Genomic DNA, 23,675 nt, shown 5'->3' on the forward strand with positions numbered 1-23,675 from the left:
GAATTTTTCAAATTCCTTTCAACAATAAATAGCTGAGTTTCTTCATAGGTCTGGCAGGTCTCTTCCCAACTCATCCAATATATTCAGTGGGGAAAAAAACAGAAAAAATAAGCAGAACTTAACAATCCTGTTAACACACTTTTTTCTTTGCTTTTTGATCATTCAAGTTCTAGTTCACAATATCTTTTAAAGAGTTTGAATTCTTCCTATCTATTCATTTGATCCATGCTGCTTATATGCCTACCTCACAGCAGATGTCAGTGCCCTGATTCAAAAGGAACAAGAGGAGTTATGTTGGTCCAGCACTGAATAAAATTCCTTTCTTAAAACTGCTTCACTTGCATATGTACAAATAACACTCTGCTGATTAGGAGCTGAAGTTAGAAGGAAAAAAAAAACATTAAAAAAATCAGACAACTCTTCCTCCCAGTTTCTACCAAATGCAATTAGCTTCTCTGACACTCACCACCCAGTCAGTTTTGGAGTATTGAAAAATATAAACACACACACACACACACCTCTTTAAACTGCTCTGTCAATGTAAGGGAACCTTAAAGTGACAGCAAATGTAGTTTATGTCCATCTTAAGCCTGTGTAGAAGGGACTTAAAGAAGGTATAAATTACATTTTACCATCACTTTAAGGCTCTTTTATACTGACAGAGCAATATAAAAAGGACTTAGTGTAAATGAGAATCAGACATATATTGACAGATTTATGTTCGACATCCAGATGAAATTATTAATGTCTTTAATCCTATGTTTGCATTTCCTGAGTCTAAAACAATGTGGGTAATTTCCATGAGAGGAAGCAAATCAGTGAGAATTGAGGATGCTTTGCACTTCACAGGATTAAACCAAATATTTGTAAAGTGTTTTGAAATCCTTGCACAGAAGTCACTATAGCAGAAGTGGCCAAACCCTCCGAGCTGTGTTTGACAATCTTCAGATTTTTGAGAGCCAGGGTTCGCCTGCAGGAGTTCGGGGCTTCAGTCTCATGACATGCACCTGCAGGGGCTTCAGCCCCATAAGAAGGGGAGTCTTGGGGCTTCTGCCCCACAGGAGGCACCTAATGGGTCTCCAGCCTGACTCCTACTGATGCCTGAACCCCAGCAGATGCGCTCAGTGGGGCTGAAGCCCTGAACTCCCCTCCCCCGCCTCAAGTCTGGTAGGCGGAGAATGGGAGGAAGTGTGGGATGCTTCACAAGGTGCACTTTAACTGGAAAAGAGCCGCATATGGCTCACGAGCCGCAGTTTGTCCACCCATGCGCTATATGTCAAGGTTCCTTCCCCACTCTGAACTTTAGGGTACAGATGTGGGGGACCTGCAGGAGAAGCTCTAAGCTTAACTACCAGCTTAGATCTGGTCTTGCTGCCACCATCCAGATTTCTCAGTGTCTGGAACACCCTCTTTGCCCCCAAAACCTTCCCCTCCCTGGGTAGCCATGAGAGACTTCACCAATTTCCTGGTGGACCCAGATCCAACCCCCTTGGATCTAAAAACAAGGAAAAAATCAATCACATATTAAGAAAAAGGCTTTTAATTAAAGAAAAGAAAGGTAAAAGAAAACCCCCTGGTTGAGATTAGCATACCAGCTACTCTCACAGACAAAAGATTCAAAACACAGAGGATGTTCCCTTGGGCAAATCTTAGTTACACAAAAAATACCCAAATATCCAATTTGATTCTTCCTCTAATTGCACAAGACAGGTTACAAAGAAATAAACATAAACCTATTTATTCCTTTCTAAAACTTACCACTCTGATAAGAGGCTGGTTCCTTGATCTTTTTCACTCCGGCTGAAACTGAAACTAACTAAACAAAGGAAACTTCCCTCCTTCCTTTTGAAACATCTTGTTCCCCCATTGGTTCCTCTGGTCAGGTGTCAGCTAGGCTAGGTGAACTTCTTAACCCTTTACAGGTAAAAGAGGCATTAACCCTTAACTATCTGTTTATGACAGTGTGGGATGCTTCACAAGGTGCAGTTTAACTGTAAAAGAGCCGCATGCGGCTCACGAGCCGCAGTTTGTCCACCCATGCGCAATAGCAGGGATCAGCAACCTCTTGCACATGGCTTGCCAGAGTAAGCACCGCAGGAAGCAATGCGGGTGAGGGATGTGCTGGCCACAGCTTCCCGATGCCCCCATTGGCCTTGACCGGCAAACCGCGGCCACTGGGAGCCGCAATCAGCTGAACCTGCCGATGCAGCAGATAAACAAACTGACTCGGCCTGCCAGGGTGCTTACCCTGGCGAGCCGCGTGCCAGAAGTTGCCGACCCCTACGCTATAGTGACACAAAGCATTTATGGGCTCTGCCATACTGTTTTTTGAGCACAAATCTGCAATTATGTCACTGAGCCATTATTGTTTATATTGGCAAGATCTGATGCATTATTATTTAAATTATTAAGGTACTGTTGAATATACAGCATGAGAAAGGTATTGTATTACCAAATGATGACACAAACCATACAGGGAACAATGCACAAAGCTGTGGTAAATGAGTAGGCTATTTATTTTTTATGTCACAGAATATTGACTGTAACATAAATCTTTTCAGACTCCAAATTCTTAATGAAGGGAGTTCAAGGACAACTAAACAGCTACATTTTCACTTGCCAATTTATATGATAAAAAATGATCTCCTGCACTAACACTCCATGGTATATGTTACTATGTCTTAAAAATCAGTTTCCCCTCAAATCTGTATAAAATAAAAATGAGAAATTTCACACAGATTGTGCAAGTTGTTAATGTAGTCAACTTTAGCTCAAATTTTTCTGGAAAGATAACACTAGGGATGGATGAATTTGTTTTACTTAGTTCAAAACATGATAAAAATGTGGTTCTTGAGGAGAAAGCTCAAATGTACTTGCATTACATTAGGCTCTAACAAAACGTGATTTCTATATAAACACATGGTGGGTTGTTTTTCTTTTTGAATATTCAGCTGGTAGTCACTTAAAGGGACAATACTTATTTTCAGATAGGATTTCTTATTGTTTGCATTGTACAGACTTCCATTTTACAAGAACTATTTATATGAATTTTTCAAATTTACATTTTACCTTAATTTGGTCTTAAGGTGTGAGAGATAACGTCAGTATTTTCATAAGGATTGCAAAATCAGAAGAAAATTGTAAAAATTGTGCATTTAAAATATAACTTCCCATAAAACAAACAATAAACAAACCAAAAAATGAACTTCTGTGGTGTCCCAGGTGATGTCTGGCACTGCCACTATAAAACTTTTTGAAGAGCTGACTGAGGAAAGATTCAAGACAAATGTGTAACTCCTCTGAATCTAGAAGGAATAAAAAGCCTTATCCAGTGTAAGGATATTGATTCTTTTACCTCAACTCTAATGAACTGAACTATCAATGCATTTTGGACTTGATTGGCTGCCAAGGTCAAAGAATCATTATAATCAGACTGGTTCAACTCAGGAGCCCTGGAGACTCATTGGGAACCTTGCAGAACTTTCTGGATAGCATTAAAGAGATACCATAGTAAAGAAGAACTACCTCGGGGCGTTAAATATTCTAAAACAAAACAAAACAAAAACCCTTATAAAATCTTCCAATTTCTCCAAAAAAAGAACAGACATAGGAACCCCCAACCTCATTAGCTGGCAGTTTCACAGGGTGGCTAAAGAATACGTACCAAACACAAACAGGATTATAGAACTCCGCAGTGAGAACATGCTCATACATAGCTACTTCAATACTATACGGTAGCAAATCACATACTGTAGCAGCCATAAGTTCCACCCACCTTCCCAAACAAACTCTACATGTTGGAAGGGCCATGCATGGAAAACCTGTGATGGCTCTTTGAATATTTCCCTTTGCATCTTGGCAGCTACTCAACATGCCACTTTCTCCATCTGTGTCACTGAGACCCACTGTGAGGAAACTAGGACACCCTGCCATGTGGTGTTGGGGAAAAACTGTAGAGAAAAATCAGCCAGAGACTCCAGCCCTTAGGAGCAGTTGCAGAAACAACCAAAGCAGGGACCTTTGGACATTCAGGCAACTTAGTATAGGTTGGTTTCGGCTTTTTTTTGCCTGTGCTGATTAGGTGTTTACTCCAATTCTCTCCATTCCCCTCCCTCACAATCTCTTCACCTCAACTTCACTCCATATCTTCCCCTCTTCTTGATGTCCTTTTCCCTCAGCCTCCTTCCCCACTCCATTCCTTCTTAACTAAATCCCCAAACCCCAACCCATAACTCCCACTTATAAAAAATCTTGTGGAACTAACACGTTTGCTTCCATCACATTGTTCCCTCTCCTTGTATATTCTACTCCTTTTCCCTCCCCTCCTGTTTTGTCTACTTAGAGCAGAGATCGGCAACCTTTGGCACGTGGCCCATCAGGGAAATCCGCTTGTGGGCCTGGCCGGTTTGTTTACCTGCAGCATCTGCAGGTTCAGAAGATCACAGCTCCCACTGGCCACAGTTAACCATTCCAGGCCAATGGGGCTGTGGGAAGCATCAGCCAGCACATCCCTCAGCCGAACCTGCAGATGCTGCAGGTAAAGAAACCGCCCAGCCCGCCAGCGGATTTCCCTGATGCACCACATGTCAAAGATTGTTGATCCCTGACTTAGAGTGTAAGCTCTATGGAATCATAGAATCATAGAATTTAAGATCAGAAGGGACCATTATGATCATCTAGTCTGACCTCCCACAAAATGCAGGCCACAAAAGCTGACCCACCCACTCCTGAAATAATTCTCTCCCTTGACTCAGCTGTTGAAGTCCCCAAATCCTGATTTAAAGACTTCATATAGCAGATAATCCTCCAGCAAGCGACCCCCGCCCCATGCTGCGGAGGAAGGCGAAAAACCTCCAGGGCCACTGCCAATCTACCCTGGAGGAAAATTCCTTCCCGACCCCAAATATGGCGATCAGCTGAAACCCGAGCATGCGGGCAAGACTCTCCAGCAGACTGCATGCAACACCTAGTTTGTATAGTGCCTAGCACAATGGTGCTCCACTCTTGCGTGTTCCCTAGACACTTCCATAATAAACATTAAGAATAAGAACAAGACTCAGAGATTGTTTTTATTTCTCTGAGAAGCAATAACTTCCTCTCTGTAATAATTGATTGACATTACAATGGTCATGAGAGTGCTTCTGCAGCCTGAGGCCTAATAGCAACATGGAAGAGAACTTGGTCATGCTGCCAGATTCAGGAAGGATGAGTGCTAAAAGGAACACAGATGGATGCAGGACCTCTTGTCTTTTCTCATACATAATAAATGTTTAATTTGGAGGCAATATCCTTACCCTGTTTTCAGTGATGCCAATCCCCATCCTGACCAGGATATTAGGATGTGAATATTCAGGAGTTTTCAGAGTAATATTTTACTTCTTATTTTTATGCAGGAGTAAACAAGAGAGTCAGAGGGACTATCTGAATTAATTTATCACAAACTAATTTGGTCTCTAAGGGCTACTATTTAGTCGCCACATTATATATTTATATGTGTTTAAATACTCCCAAGCATTCAGGTGTCATGGTGATGGTAGATGATAGATAAAAGATTAATTTCTATAACAAGTCAAAATTATATTTTTATCAAAGACATAGCTGGTATAAATTGTCATAGCACTATTGACCTCCACTGTCCTGAACTATTTATTTTGATATAATTAGAGTAATGATGCATTATTTATTTTAGTGTCTGAGTTACATTTATATACATGTATAATTCAGTCAAATAAAGAACAAGTTTCTATTAAGTTTACTAGTGTAATTACAATACAATCATTGTATCAAGCTGAAAATCTCTGCCCTTGATCTGCTGAAGCTGTTACTCCTTGATGCTCGCATTTTTTTCCCTCAAGTACCTTCCTGATTTCTCCTACACTGCCCCTATTTCAAATTCCTTCTTAAAACTCACGTTGGGCATGATGCATGCACAGTACAAGAATGTAGGGACAAAATTACAAAGACCAAGACACAAAAATGAGATTAAACTAACTAGGGACATAAAGGGTAACAAGAAAACAGTCTACAAATGCATTAGAAGCAAGAGGAATTCAAAGGACAGGGTAGGCTCATTACTCAATGAGGGAGAAAGACAATAACAGAAAAAGTGGACATGGCTGAAGTGTTTCAGTTTTCAACAGAAATATTAGCAGTGATTGGACATCTGACATAGTGAACACTAGTGAAAATGAGGTAGGATCTGAGGCTAGGGAAGCAACATGTTAAAAATTATATAGACAAGTTAGATGTCCTCAAATCAGGAAGGCCTGATGAAAAAACATCTGAGAAGACTCAAGGGGCTGACTGAGGAGATATCTGAACCACTAACAATTATCTTCTAAAACTCATGGAACACAGGAAATATTCCAGATGACTGGAAGAAGGCAAAGATAGTACCAACCTATAAAAAGGGGAATAAGAACTACAGGGTGAATTACAGATCATTCAGCTAAATTTCAGTACCTGGAAAGATAATGGATTAAATAATCAATCAATCAATTTGCAAACACCTAGAAGATAATAAGGCGATAAGTCAGGGATCAGCAACCTTTGGAACGCGTTCTGTCAGGGAAATCAGCTGGTGGGCTGGGCCGGTCTCTTTACCTGCAGCTTCCACAGGTTTGGCTGATCGCAGCTCCCACTGGCTGTGGTTCACCGTTCCAAGCCAATGGGTGCTACAGGAAGTGGTGGCCAGCATATCTCTCAGCCTACGCTGCATTCCGCAGCCCCCATTGGCCTGGAACGGTGAACTGCAACCAGTGGGAGCTGCAATCGTTCGAACCTGCGGACACTGCAGATAAACAAACCAGCCTGTCCCACCAGTGGATTTCCCTGATGGAACGCATGCCAAAGGTTGCCAATCCCTGCGATAAGTAATATTGACCATGAATTTGTCAAGAACAAAACTTGTCAAATCAACTTAATAACTTTCTTTGACAGGGTAACAAGCCTTGTGGATAGGGAGAAAGCAGTAGGTGTTGTATATCTTGACTTCAGTACGGCTTTTGATATTGTCCTGTATGAGCTCATCATAAACACGCTAGGGAAATATAGCCTAGATAGAGCTACTATAATGTGGGAGAAGAACAGTTTGGAAAACTGTTCCCAGAGAGTAGTTCTGAATACTTCACAGACAAACTGGATAGGCGTATTGAATGGGGTCCCACAGGGATTGGTCCTGAATTTGTTTCTGTTCAATATCTTTATCAGTGATTTAGATAATGTGTAGAGAGTACACCTATAAAGTTTCCAGATGATATCATAGAATCATAGAATATTGGGGTTGGAAGAGACCTCAGGAGGACATCTAGTCCAATCCCCTGCTCAAAGCAGGACCAACACCAACTAAATCATGCCAGCCAGGGCTTTGTCAAGCAGGGCCTTAAAAACTTCTAAGGATGGAGATTTCACCACCTCTCTAGGTAACCCATTCCAGTGCTTCATTACCCTCCTAGTGAAATAGCGTTTCCTAATATCCAACCTAGACCTCGTCCACTGCAACTTGAGACCATTGCTTCTTGTTCTGTTATCTGCCACCACTGAAAAAAGCCTAGCTCCATTTTCTTTGGAAACCCCCTTAAGGTTGTTGAAGGCTGCTATCAAATCCCACCTCACTCTTCTCTTCTGCAGACTAAATAACCCCAGCTCCCTCAGCCTCTCCTCGTGAGTCATGTGTCCCAGCCCCCTAATCATTTTTGTTGCCCTCCACTGGACTCTCTCCAATTTGTCCACATCTGTTCTGGAGTGAGGGAACCAAAACTGGATGCAATATTCCAGGTGTGGCCTCACCAGTGCCGAATAGAGGGGAATAATCACTTCCATTGATCTGCTGGCAATGCTCCTACTAATACAGCCCAATATGCTGTTGGTCTTCTTGGCAACAAGGGCACACTGCTGACTCATATCCAGCTTCTTGTCTCCTATAATCCACAGGACATTTTCTGCAGAACTGCTGCTTAACCAGTTGGTCCCCAGCCTGTAGCGGTGCATGGGATTCTTCCTTCCTAAGTGAAGGACTCTTCACTTGTCCTTGTTGAACCTCATCAGTTTTACCTTGGCCGAATCCTCCAATTTGTCAAGTACCCTATCTCTACCCTCCAGCATACGTACCAAGCTCCCAAGCTTAGTGTCATCTGCAAACTTGCTGAGGGTGCAGTTCATCCCATCATCCAGATCATTAATAAAGATGTTGAAGAAAACTAGCCCCAGGACCGACCCCTGGGGCACTCCGCTTGATACCGGCTGCCAACTAGATATCGAGCCTTTGATCACTAACTGTTGAGCCTGATGAGCTAGCCAGCTTTCTATCCACCTTATAATCCATTCATCCAATCCATACTTTTTTAACTTTCTGGCAAGAATACTGTGGGAGACTGTATCAAAAGCTTTGCTAAAGTCAAGAGATATCACATCCACCGCTTTCCCCATATTCAAAGAGCCAGTTATCTCATCATAGAAGGCAATCAGGTTGGTCAGGCATGACTTGCCCTTGGTGAATCCATGTTGACTGTTGCTGATCACCTTCCTCTCCTCCACATTCTTCAAAATGGATTCCTTGAGGACCTGCTGCATGATTTTGCCAGGGACTGAAGTGAGGCTGACCAGTCTGTAGTTCCCTGGGTTCTCTTTTTTCCCCTTTTTAAATACAGGCACTATATTTGCCTTTTTCCAGTCATCCATGACCTCTCCCAATCGCCACGAATTTTCAAAGGTAATGGCCAATTACTCTGCAATCACACCAGCAATCTCCGTCAGCACCCTTGGATGCATTAAATCTGGTCCCAGGGACCTGTGCATGTCCACCTTTCCTAAATAGTCCTTACCCTCTTATTTCACCACTGAGAGCTTCTCATCTCCTCCCCATACTGTGCTGCCCAGTGCAGCTGTCTGGGAGCTGATCTTGTCCGTGAAGACTGAGGCGAAAAAAGCATTGAGTACTTCAGCTTTTTCTACAACATGTGTCACTAGGTTGCCTCCCTCATTCAATAAAGGTCCCACACTTTCCCTGACCTTCTTGTTGTGAACATACCTGTAGAAATCCTTCTTGTGACCCTTCACATCCCTTGCTATCTGCAACTCCATTTGTGCCTTGGCCTTCCTGATTACACCCCTGCATGCTCAAGCAATATTTTCATACTCCTCCCTAGTCATCTGTCCAAATTTCCACTTCTTGTATGCTTCTTTTTTGAGTTTAAGATCACTTAAGTTTTCACTGTTAAGCCAAGCTGATTGCCTGACATATTTGCTATTCTTTCTGCACATCGGGATGGTTTGTTCTTGCACCCTCAATAAGGCCTCTTTAAAATACAGCCAGCTCTCCTGGACTCCTTTCCCCTTCATATTAGCCTCCCAGGGGATCCTACTCATCAGTTCCCTAAGGGAGTCCGAGTCTGCTTTTCTGAAGTCCAGGGTCTGTATTTCAAGATGGGAGGGATTGCTAGTACTTTGGAGGACAGGATTAAAATTCAAAATTATGTGGACAAACTGAAGAAATAGTCTGAAGTAAGCAGAATGAAATTCAACAAGGACACATGCAAAGTACTCCACTAAGGAAGCAACAATCAATTTACACACATACAAAATAGGAGATGACTGAAATGTGCTGAAAGTTCAGGGCTCAGGCTCTGCAGGTGATGCATAATAAGTGAGGAGGGTCCCTAGGGTTTTACATAATATAATTTGTTTTACCTTTGTGTATGGAGTTGATGAGAACACTGCTGGAATATTGTGTCCCATTCAAGGTGTCCTCACTTAAAAAAAGGATGTTGAAAAATTGGTCAGTGTTCAGAGAAGAGCTACAAGAATGATTTGGGGTCTGGCAAACATACATTACAATAAGAGTGTGCAGGAGCTCAATCTGTCACACATATCAAAGAGAATGTTAAGAGATGATTTAAAGGCAATAAATAAGGCCCTAACAAGGTGAATTTATCTCAGAGATCGGCAACTTTTGGCACACAGACCACCAGGGTATGGCCGGGCCAGTTTGTTTACCTACCGCGTCCACAGGTTCAGCTGATCGCAGCTCCCACTGACTGCAGTTTGCCCTCCCAGGCCAATGGGGGCTGCGGGAAGTGGCACTGCCGAGGACATAAGAAGTTCCTCCCGCTGAAATCTGGAATCAGAAATATTCAAATAGGAAATTAGCTGTGAATTTTTATCAGACAGAGTAATTGAACATTGGAATGATTTACCAAGGGATGTGATAAATTCAAAATCACTTTAGACTCTTTAAATCAAGATTAGGCAGCTTTTGGAAAGGTATGTTCTAGTTCAGCCAAAAATTTCAAGGAATGTCTCATAAAATGGCCTGTGAAAGCAGAACTCCTACCATTGTTGTACTCAAAAAGGGTAATGTAGCTATATTAATTAATGTATATTTTGAAGCTTGAATACAGAAGTATAGTAACTTTTTCCATCTACAGATACACTCCATTTATTTCTGACTTCATAAAGATTTTGTTTATATAGATATAGACATATACATAGATGGTCCCATTTTCAGAATTCAGAATGTCAATGTAGTAGTAATTCAACATGAAGTACAAATCTAGATAATTCAAAATTATGTTAAAAAGGAGGGGGCATAAGAAAACTGAGAAACAAGTAAAAGCAGAGAAGAATAAGAAAACATTTCAAAAGAGCATGAATAGGGAAACATATGGAAATTTCAAAGGATATTTAAAAAAAAATTGGTCTTGTACAGGGAATAATAAAATACATGGAAATTAAATATTTTAGAAAAGCATACTAAAATGGTAGCAGATATGGGTATTTGTTATTGTTTATGCAGCACCACAGAAGTATAATATTCTTTAAAGTACATAGTATCTCTGACTTGAAGAAGTTGAAAGACATAGGCATAATATACAAGTGCTGGTGTTATATAGGCAAACAAGGTGGGCTGTTGTCATTTTTGCTGGGATGTTTTGTAGCTGTTATCATGAATATTTTGTAGAACTAGATGATAAAGGTGTTAATTAACGGGCTGTGCCATGTGTAGAAGATTTCAGGAGACCAGGTGTATAGTCATGAGTGAGTAAAAGAGATAAAGAAAGAAGTCAGGAGTAGAGTTTGAGTGGACTGAGGAAATGGGAGGGAACATAAAACGAGGACAAAAATATTGGTGACACTGGAGGTATGAATGCTTTCTAGGTGAAGAGGAGATTAAATATATGGGGAAGAAGAAAAGCAAATGCAAAGACTCAAGAAGAAGGCAGAGCGGTACTGTGAAAAGGTGATCTTTTCAACATTAAATAATTAAATAACCAGTCAGATTAACTTCTCTACCTGGAAAGATAATGGAACAAATAATTAAGCAATCAATTTCCAAACACCTAGAAGATAATAAGGTGATAAGTAACAATCATCATGGATTTGTCAAGAACAAATTGTGTCAAACCAACCTAACAGCTTTCTTTGGCAGAGTAACAAGTCTTGTGGCTGGGGGGAAGTAGTAGATGTGGTATATCTTGATTTTAGTAAGGCTTTTGATACTGTCTCTCATGACATCCTCATAAACAAACTAGGGAAATACAACCTAGATTGCGCTACTATAAGATGGTTGGAAAAGCAGAGAGTAGTTATCAGTGGTTCACAGTCAAGCAGGAAGGGCATATTGAGTGGGGTTCCCTCAGGGATCAATTCTTGGTCCACTTCTGTTCAATATCTTCAGCAATGATTTAGATAATGGCATAGAGATTACACTTATAAATTTTGCAGATGAATCCAAGCTGGCAGGGGTTGCAAGTGCTTTGGAGGACAGGATTAAAATTCGAAATGATCTGGACAAACAGGAGAACTGGTCTGAAACAAATAGGATGAAATTCAATAAAGACAAATGCAAAATACTCCACTTAGGAAGGAACAAACAATTACACACATACAAAAGGGAAAGGACTGCCTAGGAATGAATATTATGGAAAGGGATCTGGGGGTTATAGTGGATCACAAGCTAAATATTAGTCAACAGTGTATCACTATTGTGAAAAAAGCAAAAATTATTCCTGGATGTATTAGCAGGAGTGTTGTAAGCAATACAAGAGAAATAATTCATCCACTCCACTCAGTATTGATAAGGCCTCAACTGGAGTATTGTGTCCAGTTCTGGATGCCACTTTTCTGGAAAGATGTGGACTAATTGGAAAAAGTCCAGAGGAAAGCAACAAAAAATATTAAAAGAGTAGAAAACATAACATATAAGGAAAGGTTGAAAAAATGTTTTTGTTTAGTCTGGAGAGGAGAAGACTGGGGAGTGGAGATGTGGGAGAATAGTATAACATTTTTCAAGTTCATAAAAGGTTGTTACAGGGAGGAGGGTGAAAAAAAAATTTCTTCTTCATCTCTGAGGAGAGGACAAGATACAATGGGCTTAATTTGCAGCAAGAGAAATTTAAGTTGGACATTAGGAAAAATTTCCTAACTGTCAAGGTAGTTAAGCACTGGAACAAATTGTCAAAAGGTGGTTATGGAATCTCTGTCATTGGAGGTTTTTAAGAACCACCCATTACTATCTCACTGTGACCTTGCCTGTCTCCACCTTTCGTCTCTGGTCATATGCTTTGATTTCAAGTTCTATGGAACATGGACAAAGTTTCTGTTTTATGTTCTGTGCTGTACCATCCTAATGCAAGGACCTGACCCTGAGGGGGCCTCTAGGGTTTATTGCAATACACACAAATCAATAAATGATAATAAAACAATAACAAAAATTAACATCTCCTTAACCGTCATTGTGCTTTTGGCAGTGTAATGTTTACTATATGAAGTGGCAACACTTCTAGAGTTGGTCATTGAACTCTGAGACTATTGGGCTGGTTGGAAAAATACCATATTTTTACACTTGGTTGAGCTTCTCTCTGTCTCCTCCACCTCCCCAGGCTCCTCTCCTCAGCCCCCCAACTTCCCCATGCTCTCATATCTCTTCCACATCTCACTTTACCTCCTAGTGCTTCCTAGTCCTTCCAATGCTGCCTGCTGTGGAACTGGAGGAAGAAACACTGGAGCATCTGTGTTTCATTGTCCCCCATGCAAGCTCTCCCAGTGCAATACAGCAGAAGACAACAGATGTTTTCAGGAGCTAGGGACAGGAGAAATGGACAGTTTTGTACAGGGGTGAACATTAGGATACATTTTAAGGGAAGAGGCAGAATAATTTATTTTTTCTGCCCAGCAATAGGGGAGGCAGTACTGAGGGAGCATTAGCAAAGAAGAAAAATGCTGTGGACATGCTTCCCCATGCCTTCTAGTGGCTGCACCTATGTCATAGTTGCTTCAGATTCTGGAACCGTCACAGAGGCTTCAACTTTATCATAATATGGGCATGGTTTTATATCCCCTTTGGTGCTCCATTCCACTCTGTCAAGTCACAATTTCTTCTTCTGCCACCTGTGCTCCTCTTTTCTGCCTCTGATTTAACATTTTTAAGTAATTTGATTCTCATAGAGGGGTTCTGATTCTGAGCACAATATACTTTGTTTCTTTACGCTGCTACTGAATTTCACATTACTCTGTATTATAGTGGCAATTTAACCTGGAAAAATGTGGTTTTGAGATGGATCACACAACTGTAGTAAAAATGTCCCTACTGTGTTGCATGAATTCCCCATGAAAAAGAGATGCACTGCATATAATGGAGGCTCAAATTAATGAATTTATCAATATACCATCTTCACTTTTAAGTGACCCACATGTCTGCACATGAACTCCACAGGACACACAAACTAAAAATAAAACCCCATAATCAAAAGGAGTCACTGTCACAATTAAAGCCCTGCTCCATAGAATACAAAGGAATTTAAAATATTTCTAATAATGAAAGTTTTATTTGAAGGAGAACATAAGACTTGACAGTATTTATAGACAATTACAAGCAATTATCTCTTCTCTAGCCCATAGATTTAGCAATTTAATACCTACTTTTAATTTATTAAGTGTCACTTCATTGCAGTCCTTTGATTATTAGAAATCTAATTGGTTGACTAACTGGTGAGATGGTTGTTTATCTTTCAGAAGTACAAACAATTCCTACAGTTCCTTAAAAATGTCTATAGTAGAACCCTGCTAATTTGCAATAATAATTGGGAGACCTACTTGGGATTATTAAATTTTGCAAATTAGCAACAAACAAACAAACAAACAAACAAACAAACAAACAAACAAACAAACAAACAAAGGCTACTGGACCTCTGCACTCTGCTATTAAATCTTTGACAAGAGAGCCAAAAACACCTGCTTTTTATGAGAATTATTGGATTTTTGAATTAATGAAGTGAGATTTAGGACCATAGTCTGCTACTCTTATTCACACTGAGTAAGACCTGTTGCAGAATAGTATCCTGTTGAAATCAATAATACTTGAGGCTAAGGTAAAACTGAACTCTAGCAAAATCTGGTCCTTAGTGAGAATCCATTTGTAATAAAATTTGCAAAACAATTCTATACAAAAACATAGAATAATTATAATTACCTTTTTGTTCTTTCACTTGATCATCCTTCTTGCTTAAGTTAGAACAGCCTTACACCACAATATTATCCCAAAATTTATGTACCTTACATAATTTATCACATGCTGTAAAAAAAAAAAACCCAGCAGAACTTGACACTATTGGTGAATTTGTGTTAAGCTGTGATAATTCACATTTAAATAATTAATGTTGCATGAAAGTGGCAATATTGACAACACATTGAAATAAATTTCAGAAGTAGAACCAAAGCTTTTCTATCATATACTGTAATTTTTAAAGGAAGCAAATAGAGTGTTTAACTGATTGATCATTGAAATTAATTAAGCCCTAGTTACATCTTTGAATCTAATTTTCTGAAAGCTTAGAAAGTGTCAAAAGCATTATGAAGACTCTCAAAGTATTTGCGTTTAAATGTTATCATTAATACCTTTATATTTCAGCATAATCTTTTTTAGTAAGGTGACTTGGAAACTAATGAGCTGTACAGAGAGATATGAGTTGTCAAGACATATCACTTGAAAAGACCATTTTATATTGTGAAGATTCTGATAAATCACAAAGTGCCTGGGAAAAAAGAAGGGGCACATATACCAGCGCTTTTGTATAACTTCCATACATGTTAATTGCTAAGGAGCTGGAAGTGCATTTACTCAAGTACATACCATGTGCAAGTACAAGAAGTCAGCACACTAAACACACTATTACTTTATCTGAGATGGCATTAGATCATTTCAACTCATGCCTTGACATGTTACTATCCATGGGATGTATGGAATAGATTCACAAGGGGACTTAGGAACCTAATTGCTACTTCTGTGCCTAAATCCCATTCTGCCTGCAGGTGTTCAGGTGCCTAATCTCCAATGAGATCCATAAACCAGAGGAAGATAGCTAGGGGAGCACTTAACTCATTTATGGGGACTGATCTGGTAGGTAAGCTCAGATGCCAAAGTGGAAGTGCTTCAACAGGATTGACTATGGGAGACCCACCTCAAAATATCCCGTAGACCAGAGGATAGAGCACACATCTGTGAGATAGAAGATCCATGTTGAGATGCCTTCTCTGCACAGGCAGTAGGGGGATGTGAAATGCGGTGGGGGGTGTTTCCCATGTCCCAGGTAAGTACCCATGTGACTATGCTAAATGTTATCAGGGAGGTCGACTTCCTCCTCTCTGCTTAATTCCAGGAGAGGGTTCATGGCTGTGGATCTCAAGTAGAGATAGGTACCTCCCTGTGACTGGATCTAGGTGCATAACTCCCTGAGAAGGGCAGGGCTCAGCATCTCTCATTGTCTAGCTTAAACAGCTTCCTGCCCAGTGTGATGGCTTTTGTGAAACCCATGCTTAAGTGTCTAGCTCTCTCTGCATTCATTTTATAGGATTCCTAGATGCTGAATCCAGGCTTTGTGAATCCCAGTGATTTTATATGCTCCTAAAAGTTAGGTGTTGTGACACCGAACATCAGAACACCTAAGCTCCTTTGTGACTCTGTCCCTTTGTTTGCACAAAGAACTAGACAGAAGTTATCACAAGTCAGCTCCCATGCAACTCAATCTGATTCATGCCCTCCAGAAGGAAAACTGGAATTTTTACGGAACCAGATGAACTTTAATTATTTGCAAGTTTTATTTATGAAGTAGCAATTGCTATTCTGAATCTTTTAAAATTATATTATCCACTCTTCTAAATAGATATTCATATTTAACTTCCTAATGTGACACACAAAACTAATTTATCTATTTAATTAAACCTGAAGGTAAGGGAGAAGCAACATACTACAGTCCAAAGACTTCAGACTTGCTATTCAGTGAACAGATGTACACCAAGTCCTTGACTGTGAAATATGTGAAAAGCTTTATTTACACCCACAATTGAGTACACTAAGTATCACAATGTCAACACAATGAATCAATCTCTTAAGAAGTTAATAGCTCTTTTGTTTACCCTCAGACCATCTGGAATATTTAACAGACTAAGACACTCAAAATGGAAAGCAATATGTTCAGGTGCTACTGTCTCTTTGAGCTGGGCAGCTTTTATCACACAGCTATTAGCTTGAATCTTCCCCATCTGTGGTGGCACAGTCCATCAAGAACATGTAAATTATTTGGCAGGTTCATCCCTTCTTATTAGTTGTAGGTGAAAAAAATTGTCCTTTCAAACAATGAAGCTGAATACAATATTTAAGTTATGAATTACATTTGTGACAACTTCATTGAATTTATTAGCTTATTTTACCTGCCAGGCAGAAATATAACACTAATGACATGTTTCATTCTGTAGCCATTATAAAAAAAATATGAGATTAGAAATAAGGCAGTAAAAGCAAACATTCAGGAACACAGGAGAAATGTTCATGCAAGTATTCTGAAATTTCATGGAGGTACAATATTATTTTGTTTTGCTTTGTGAAAACACAGGGTATCTATTTTGAATCTGTTAGTATTAGAAAATATAAAGAAAGCTCACTCTTTTACTTTAGGACCATATTCTTAAAAACTCACTGGAAATATTTCTTTATGCCCCTTGTAGATCTCACTCTGGAAAGTTATATCTAAAGTGAAAACAAAACAAATAGATAACAGACAAGCCCAGAGTAAAAACACCCACCACACATTTGACCAACTGTGAATTACAGCTGGCATCAGGTAATTTGATCTGTGTTAATTTAAATTGGGTGAGAAAATGTTATGAAAACTCAGTTAATTATCAGTTAGCTGGCAATGTTCAACTGGGTAAAATAATTGTTGCAAGATTACAAGCCAATTTTATAAATGTAAAAGTTTGAGGATTCAAACCTCAGATCAGTTAATATTAATGAATAGAAGAAATGAACAGATTAATTTATGCTACTTAGACAATAGAGGGAAGAATATGGCAAAGAACAAACAACACTGGTTGCCTTGAGTATTAGTCATCACAAACATATTAAAAAATAACCTTCCTCGCCACTTAAACATGCATAAATGTGTAAATATGGTAAAGGGACACAACGCTGATGGGGATATATGATTTGAGGTGTGTTCAGAGTGAAAGCGTTGTCATTGTCCTATGGAGAGCATGTAGCACGTCCCTCTGTGATAGTGGGAGGAGATGGCCCTTGCCCTCAGGGCAAGGGGAAGTGATAATTTAGGGACAGATGTAGTCTGGGGGGAGACTGAGAGAAACAAAGGCTGGGAGTAACTTGAGAGAGGATGTGGGGATGGGGCAGGGGAGGTGGCAGCCAGAGGGATGGAGGGAAACCGGGACTGAGAGAAACCAAGAGTGAATGGAGAGGCTGAGGTTGGGCAGGTCAGACAGATGGCAGGAAAAGGCCCAATCAGTTAAAATGTGGCTGGTCAAGTCAGTCTTTGTTTGATGGCACATTCCTGAATATCTGTATCTATATGTTCTTGAGTATTGGTTTCAGTTGTCTCCTTTCATGTGATTCCAGCAATCCAGAACAGGAGAACCAAAGGTCTTTCCAAGTCCATGAGTCTGGTCTAATGGGCACTCCTGCAAGCAAGCATCACTGAAATCAAATCCATCTCTTTAGGAAGTCATGAGAGGCACTTGAGACTCAAAGACTGACCTGGGCATTGGACAGAACCCAGCAGAGATTTGGGGAAAGGGAAAACTTGAACTTAATAATAATAATAACAACAACAACATTTAGAGTGTTAAATTTAGTATACTTAGTAATAAGGTATCGTGTGTGTGTTTGTGTGTATTTAAATTGGGTTTTGTACTATATATATTCTTCATATGTTTAATATTTTTGTAGGTGGAACTCAGTTCTTTTTGTTCCAGTAAAATTCTTGGAATTTTTGTTGACAATCATCTGTATTATCTTGTCTACATTAAATAACATTTTATCATGGTGTAGGACAGCCCTCCCCATCCCTTCCTCCAGCTCTCACCTGCTGAGTAATTTATACCATGAATAACTTATTAAACCTTGGTCAGTTGTTTAGGGATGGGGTGATGCATTTCATATTATAAACACAATAACTCTATTCTGAGAGGTCAACTTTCATCTGCCCTACCAAGTCACCATCTTACTATAGTCTCCTCCTGCCTTCTTCCCTCTCCCAGTTCCTCTTATCTGTTTATGTTTCCCACTTGTGTCTTGTTGAATGTAGAATGTAATCTCTTCAAGGATGAGACAGCACTATGTTTGGTTTGTGAGGAACATAGCACATTTTGGAAATATAATTTAAAGATAGTAGGATGTGGATTCAGTTCTGAATCAAGTTTAGCCTAGAGTTCAAGTCTGAGGCTATATCAAGGTTAGGCTAGAATATTGGTTTGGATTCAACAGCTCTGACTTCTTCTTAGCTATTACCTCATGAGGAATCAACTTCAAATGGTGGAAAACGCATGAGATCAAGTGAACTACTGAACAGTTGGTATCAGGAATCAGTGAATCTGATGATTTTTTGCTATTCTAAATAGCAGAAATCTCAAGAAAACAGCTGATTGTGCATGATTCTGATCATATTTGAACCAAGAAATAGTTGTTCTGAACATATCTGAACAAAAAAACCTCTTCTGATTCCAACCCTGAATTAAATCAGCAGGGGCAGTACAGGACCTACTGATTAGACTTTGATGTCCCACCCCCACCCACCAATGTAACCAAAGGAATATAGATTCTAGATTTTGTTTTATCTCCATCTTCAATTAAAAGACGAGCATCTTGTTATTATGAAGGTTGAAGTGGATAAGTGCAATCTTTTCTCATCTCTAGACCTGCAGTAAACCCTAATTAGTACACAGTGAAAGTGATTTTTGTGGTCTCCTCTTGGTCCTCATTTGTCAGCCTTGCTACACTGTTTGACATGACTGACTGCTTAGCAGACAACCAAGAAAAGAATAGGAGGGGTGTTGTGGGCCAATAGGTGTGCAATGACAGAGCTATTTGGAGAAACACACAGTGCTTCCCTGCAATCTGCAAGGAGCATTCTGTCTAGTACTAAGTCATCAGTTTGTGCTCTCCTCAGCATAAGGGACAGTGTGTTGTCATGAGGGAGATTGTGTCTCAAAGTACCCATGCTGCTGGTGGGAGGAAGTAAACCTCACTCGGTTTGTACCCTGCATGGTGTACACTCCTTGACATGCTAGCATCACTGTGTTGTTGGATATGTTGGGGGAATGGTGCAGAAGCTCTGTCCGCTCTCAAATTCCTCCCACCACTTCCCACTTACTTTTGTGAGGGTGAGAGGGAATGGCTCATTGAAGCCAAGTACACCCCACTTTCTGGAAGAAGTACTGTGGCATACTGGTGCAAGGGATTAAGGAGGCGCCTTTTTACCCCTTTCTTCTGTATGCTGGCATGCAAAACTGGATGCAATCTGACTCTGAGTACTACATTCAGCACATATTTTAAAAATAGAAAAAAAGATATACAAAATAAGAATATTCTGTTTCAATTTGGATTGTAGTCACATTAGTCAAAACCACAGAATATAGTAAATGGAGAGCTTAATATGCCGATCCTGCTCTCAGTGAAGATTGTATTATGGATGGAAAACTGCCATTTTATTATTCATATAGACTTAGGAAATAATCAACATGAAAGGCTAACTAGTATTTTCTTTATTACCTAATGGTAGAGACCCATATCCTATGCCACCAGTGTCTACACTTTTCAGGAGTCCCTGACTACTGGTGCTGCTACTCCTCAGGTGTCCAATTTGAGCAGGTGCCCACAACTCTGGTTCCTCCTGTTGCCATTGCTCCTCAGGCCACCACCATTTCTTTTCTTTGGACAGCCAGAGAGGAAGAAGGCTGCTGCTGCCATTTTCACCCCTTCAACAGGCAAGTTGGCATGACCTTTGTCTCTAGTCCACCAGAGCTGTTAATGCTACCTTGTGTGATATTCCTAGTAAACAACGATGGAAGGGCACCTGTTATATGCCCCTTCCACTTGCATGCCAGTTCACCCTTAGAGCAGAAGGTTACCATCCCCTGGACCTTAGTTATGTGAAGAAGGGGCTTATAACCCAGCACATTCCAGAATATGACCCTGTATGGGGGCTCCCATCCCCATTCTCTGGAGCAGAGATCTATTTGTAAAGCCCCCCTGATATCCCTGAAGAGGACTCTACATGGTTGGGGCTCACAGTGACATAACTCTGGTCTGTGACAGCAGAACAGATGGGCATTGTCAGGATGAGCCAGGGGACACATACTGAACTATGGACAAAGCTGACTAGGGAAACAATGAAACTATGTAAATTTAACAGTTAAACCTAGGACACATAGAGGGATGGGTTTTGTTCTCCTGTGCAGTTCAGCTTTGACCTTATAACACCAGAACTTCCTTTTTATATTTTGTTTTTTCCCTTTGCTTTATTACTAGTCTTTATAATTTGTTGTGCAATACCCCATTTTTTTACAGCAGGGTTTCTACAGAATGTAAAGAAGGACCAGCCCCTTTGTGTCCAGATTTATTTTAATTATTTTAAACATTTTGTTCATTGCCCAGGTACATGCTGATGGGAGCTATATCAAATAATATACATATCCGGAAATGGTGAACATTTGACTATTATGCTGCCTCGATCTCTACCTGGTATGTTGTATTATCTTCTAAAACTGCCAGAGTTTGAAGATAGAAGTATATGGAATTTATGCTGCTATGTAAAGGTATTACACACTTAAAACCTGTTTCTTATATGCACAGCAATATATAATGTATAGAAATGTTGGCCAAAGGTGGGTATCTAAAAGTAGGCTTTTGATGTAGAATGTCCAAAAGTGCACATCATTGGTACGACTTCCTTTGATTTAAATAGGGACAAAATTAGGCCATTTACTTCAATGGGAGAAGAGTTAGGCCAATGCTAGGCCCTTTTGAAAATCCCACCCTTCTGCACTAAAGCAACTCTGAAAATCAGGTCTCTGATTTATCACCTGCAGCTTCATGAAAGTGAACCATAGCTGCAGATGCTCAACACTCTGGAAATGAGGTCACTTATTTAGATACCTACATGTGAATGTAAGTGCCTAGCTTTGTGGGCCCAATGTTTGAAAATTTTGGCCTCTGATTTTAATTTAAACTACCAACTATGACTAGATTGCCCAAAGACAGTATATTATATAGGTTGACAATACACCTTTGTTTGATAACAGCCATGAAAACTGAATGTATTGTTATTCCTGTGAGTAACCAACAGACTATTGTGGTTGTACAGTAAAACTAAATAACAAAATAAAACCATCCAGCCAAAAATATTTACAATTGAGCATGTTTTTCAAATATTGGGAAATATAAATAGACATTCAACAAAACTCTTGTACAGAATCACATCTTCCACTCTACATATTTTGTTTGATGTAATCCTCTGGGATTGTCTTGAATTTCAGGCTTCGACAGCCTGCTACACCTATGCCATGACCCATCTCATAGAATACAGTGAAACAGCTGCCATGAGAAGTCAGTGCACAAAAAAATGAATGTCTTATGCCTGAAAGTACACACTTTTGCAATGCATTTGTTGTTTAACTTACTCCTCCCCCCCCCCCCGAAATGCACCTGTTTGTTTCAGGTGAATACCCTGACCTGTATGACTGTCATTTCTATTTTAGACTCGGAGGACATTCAGTCGAAACAACCAGTTATTGAACAAATCTTTCATTTCCTGCAGAATCCTTCACGCAATCTGCAGTACGTGACTTTGGCTCAAATGTTCAAATATCCTATGCAGTTATATCAGAATACGCTAGAGGGAAGCAGTCTCTTTTCTGTTCAAAACCCCGTGTTATTGTACAATTTGCCATTGGATGTGTTCTCTCTATATATACCTCAAATGTAAATTCAACAAGCTATACCAAATACATTTAATGTAAACGAATTGTGGTTGATATAATGGTATATTTGCATTTTCAACAGTCTCAAAAAGCCAGGAATGCAAGCGTAAAGGTTCCAACAATGAAGTGCCAGTCTACCAAGCCAGAGATCTTTCTTCCTTCAGATCTCTGCCAAACACTAACTTCTGTGTTGCTTGAAAGAAGTGAGTCAACAATATAACAATGACATAACAAAACATAATAGAAACCAGCTTAGTTATTCTCTCCTCTGGGTTTCCAAGTACATGATATCTGTTGTATTTCTATTTAGTTTAGACTAAGCTCTTTGAGTGTGTGTATTTTATGCAGCACCACGCACTTCATCTGCTTTTAATAAGAATTGGCACTTCATTCCCTGAAAATAAAGCACCTTGCAACCTTTTCTGGGATCCCTAAACTGAATCTGGACTCTGTTCCTCATCTGCTACATTACTGAAACCAATTGTTTTAATGTTCCAAATTTTAATCTAGTTTGCACAACCCCATTTCAGCCCCTACACCCAGGCAACAATTTAGCAGTCAATGATAGAGAACAGAAGTGTCATAATCCCTAACAATAGTACTAAGGATGGGAATATGCTTGCCCATAAACCTGACAGGATGCAATGTGGCATTGTAGTAGAAGAGGAGCTTCATTATAAAGGAGAAGGAGTGTTCTCCTCATTCCCAGTAAGCTAATGGGAAAGGAAAATATTTCTTTCCCATTAGACGTATCATTATGGACTTGGAAAGTCAATTAAATATCAGGTAGCCCCCTGAGGCCCTTTGAAGATTGTCACTGACTTTATCACTATCAGATGGCACCCTCAAATCCCAGGTTGATGGAAGTAAGGGGTTCAAATGACTGGGCATTTTCTGAAGACATCGAAAAAAAAGGAGATATTGGGATCTTAGGGCCTAGAAGATATCAGTGAACATAAATAGGGATAATGAGCATCCAGAGTTATAACAGTTAACACTAAAACATAATATATAGAAAAATATGTACTGAAAGAGATAGAAAATGTTATGCTTCATGGCCTAAGCCAAATTCCAACTAGTAAGGATTAAAATATGATTTATATGGGAGGCAGATTATCTGACATATGCCTACTGCAGGATTCCTTGCACTGTCCTCTGAAATAGCTGGTGCTGGCCATTGTTGGAGACATGATACTGAACTAGATGGACTACATTTCAGATCCAGTATGGTAAGTCCTATGTAGACATTTTCTGCAAAATATATCTGGGATACAGGTTAAGGGGGAGATTTTTTTCTTTCTTTTTTTCTGGATCAGATTCAGATAGAATCCAATCTTCCAAAAGAGAGCTCAGGGGCTTGCTTGCTACAAAGCTCAGCAAACCAAATTGCATTGCTCAGTTTGTGAACTGCATGT

The 23,675-nt window shown here is 39.8% G+C and overlaps 3 long non-coding RNA genes across 5 annotated transcripts in view; 1 reads left to right on the plus strand and 2 right to left on the minus strand.

Annotated features, from left to right (window-relative positions):
- The window catches only part of LOC120382704, a 44,191-nt gene extending 40,389 nt beyond the window's left edge, over positions 1-3,802 (minus strand). Inside the window, exons 1-2 of one of the 2 annotated variants that reach the window (XR_005588227.1) lie at positions 3,665-3,802; positions 245-374 (exon numbers count right to left, since the gene is read on the minus strand). This is a non-coding gene — a long non-coding RNA (uncharacterized LOC120382704). Of the gene's footprint in view, positions 1-244; positions 375-1,758; positions 1,818-3,664 lie in introns of those variants that run through there. The other variant, XR_005588226.1, reaches the window with a different exon arrangement.
- A 142-nt stretch (positions 3,803-3,944) lies between these two features.
- On the plus strand, positions 3,945-22,453 carry LOC120382747. Its single transcript, XR_005588231.1, has 3 exons — positions 3,945-4,046; positions 20,936-21,022; positions 22,343-22,453. It is a non-coding gene; the product is annotated as an uncharacterized LOC120382747 (long non-coding RNA).
- Positions 9,705-23,675, minus strand: part of LOC120382731 — a 28,555-nt gene continuing 14,584 nt past the window's right edge. The window contains exons 2-4 of one of the 2 annotated variants that reach the window (XR_005588230.1): positions 12,941-13,078; positions 9,998-10,114; positions 9,705-9,749 (exon numbers count right to left, since the gene is read on the minus strand). This is a non-coding gene — a long non-coding RNA (uncharacterized LOC120382731). Of the gene's footprint in view, positions 9,750-9,997; positions 10,115-12,940; positions 13,229-23,675 lie in introns of those variants that run through there. The other variant, XR_005588229.1, reaches the window with a different exon arrangement.

The sequence above is a fragment of the Mauremys reevesii genome, linkage group 1 (assembly GCF_016161935.1).
Source record: "Mauremys reevesii isolate NIE-2019 linkage group 1, ASM1616193v1, whole genome shotgun sequence".
Taxonomy (NCBI): domain Eukaryota; kingdom Metazoa; phylum Chordata; order Testudines; family Geoemydidae; genus Mauremys; species Mauremys reevesii.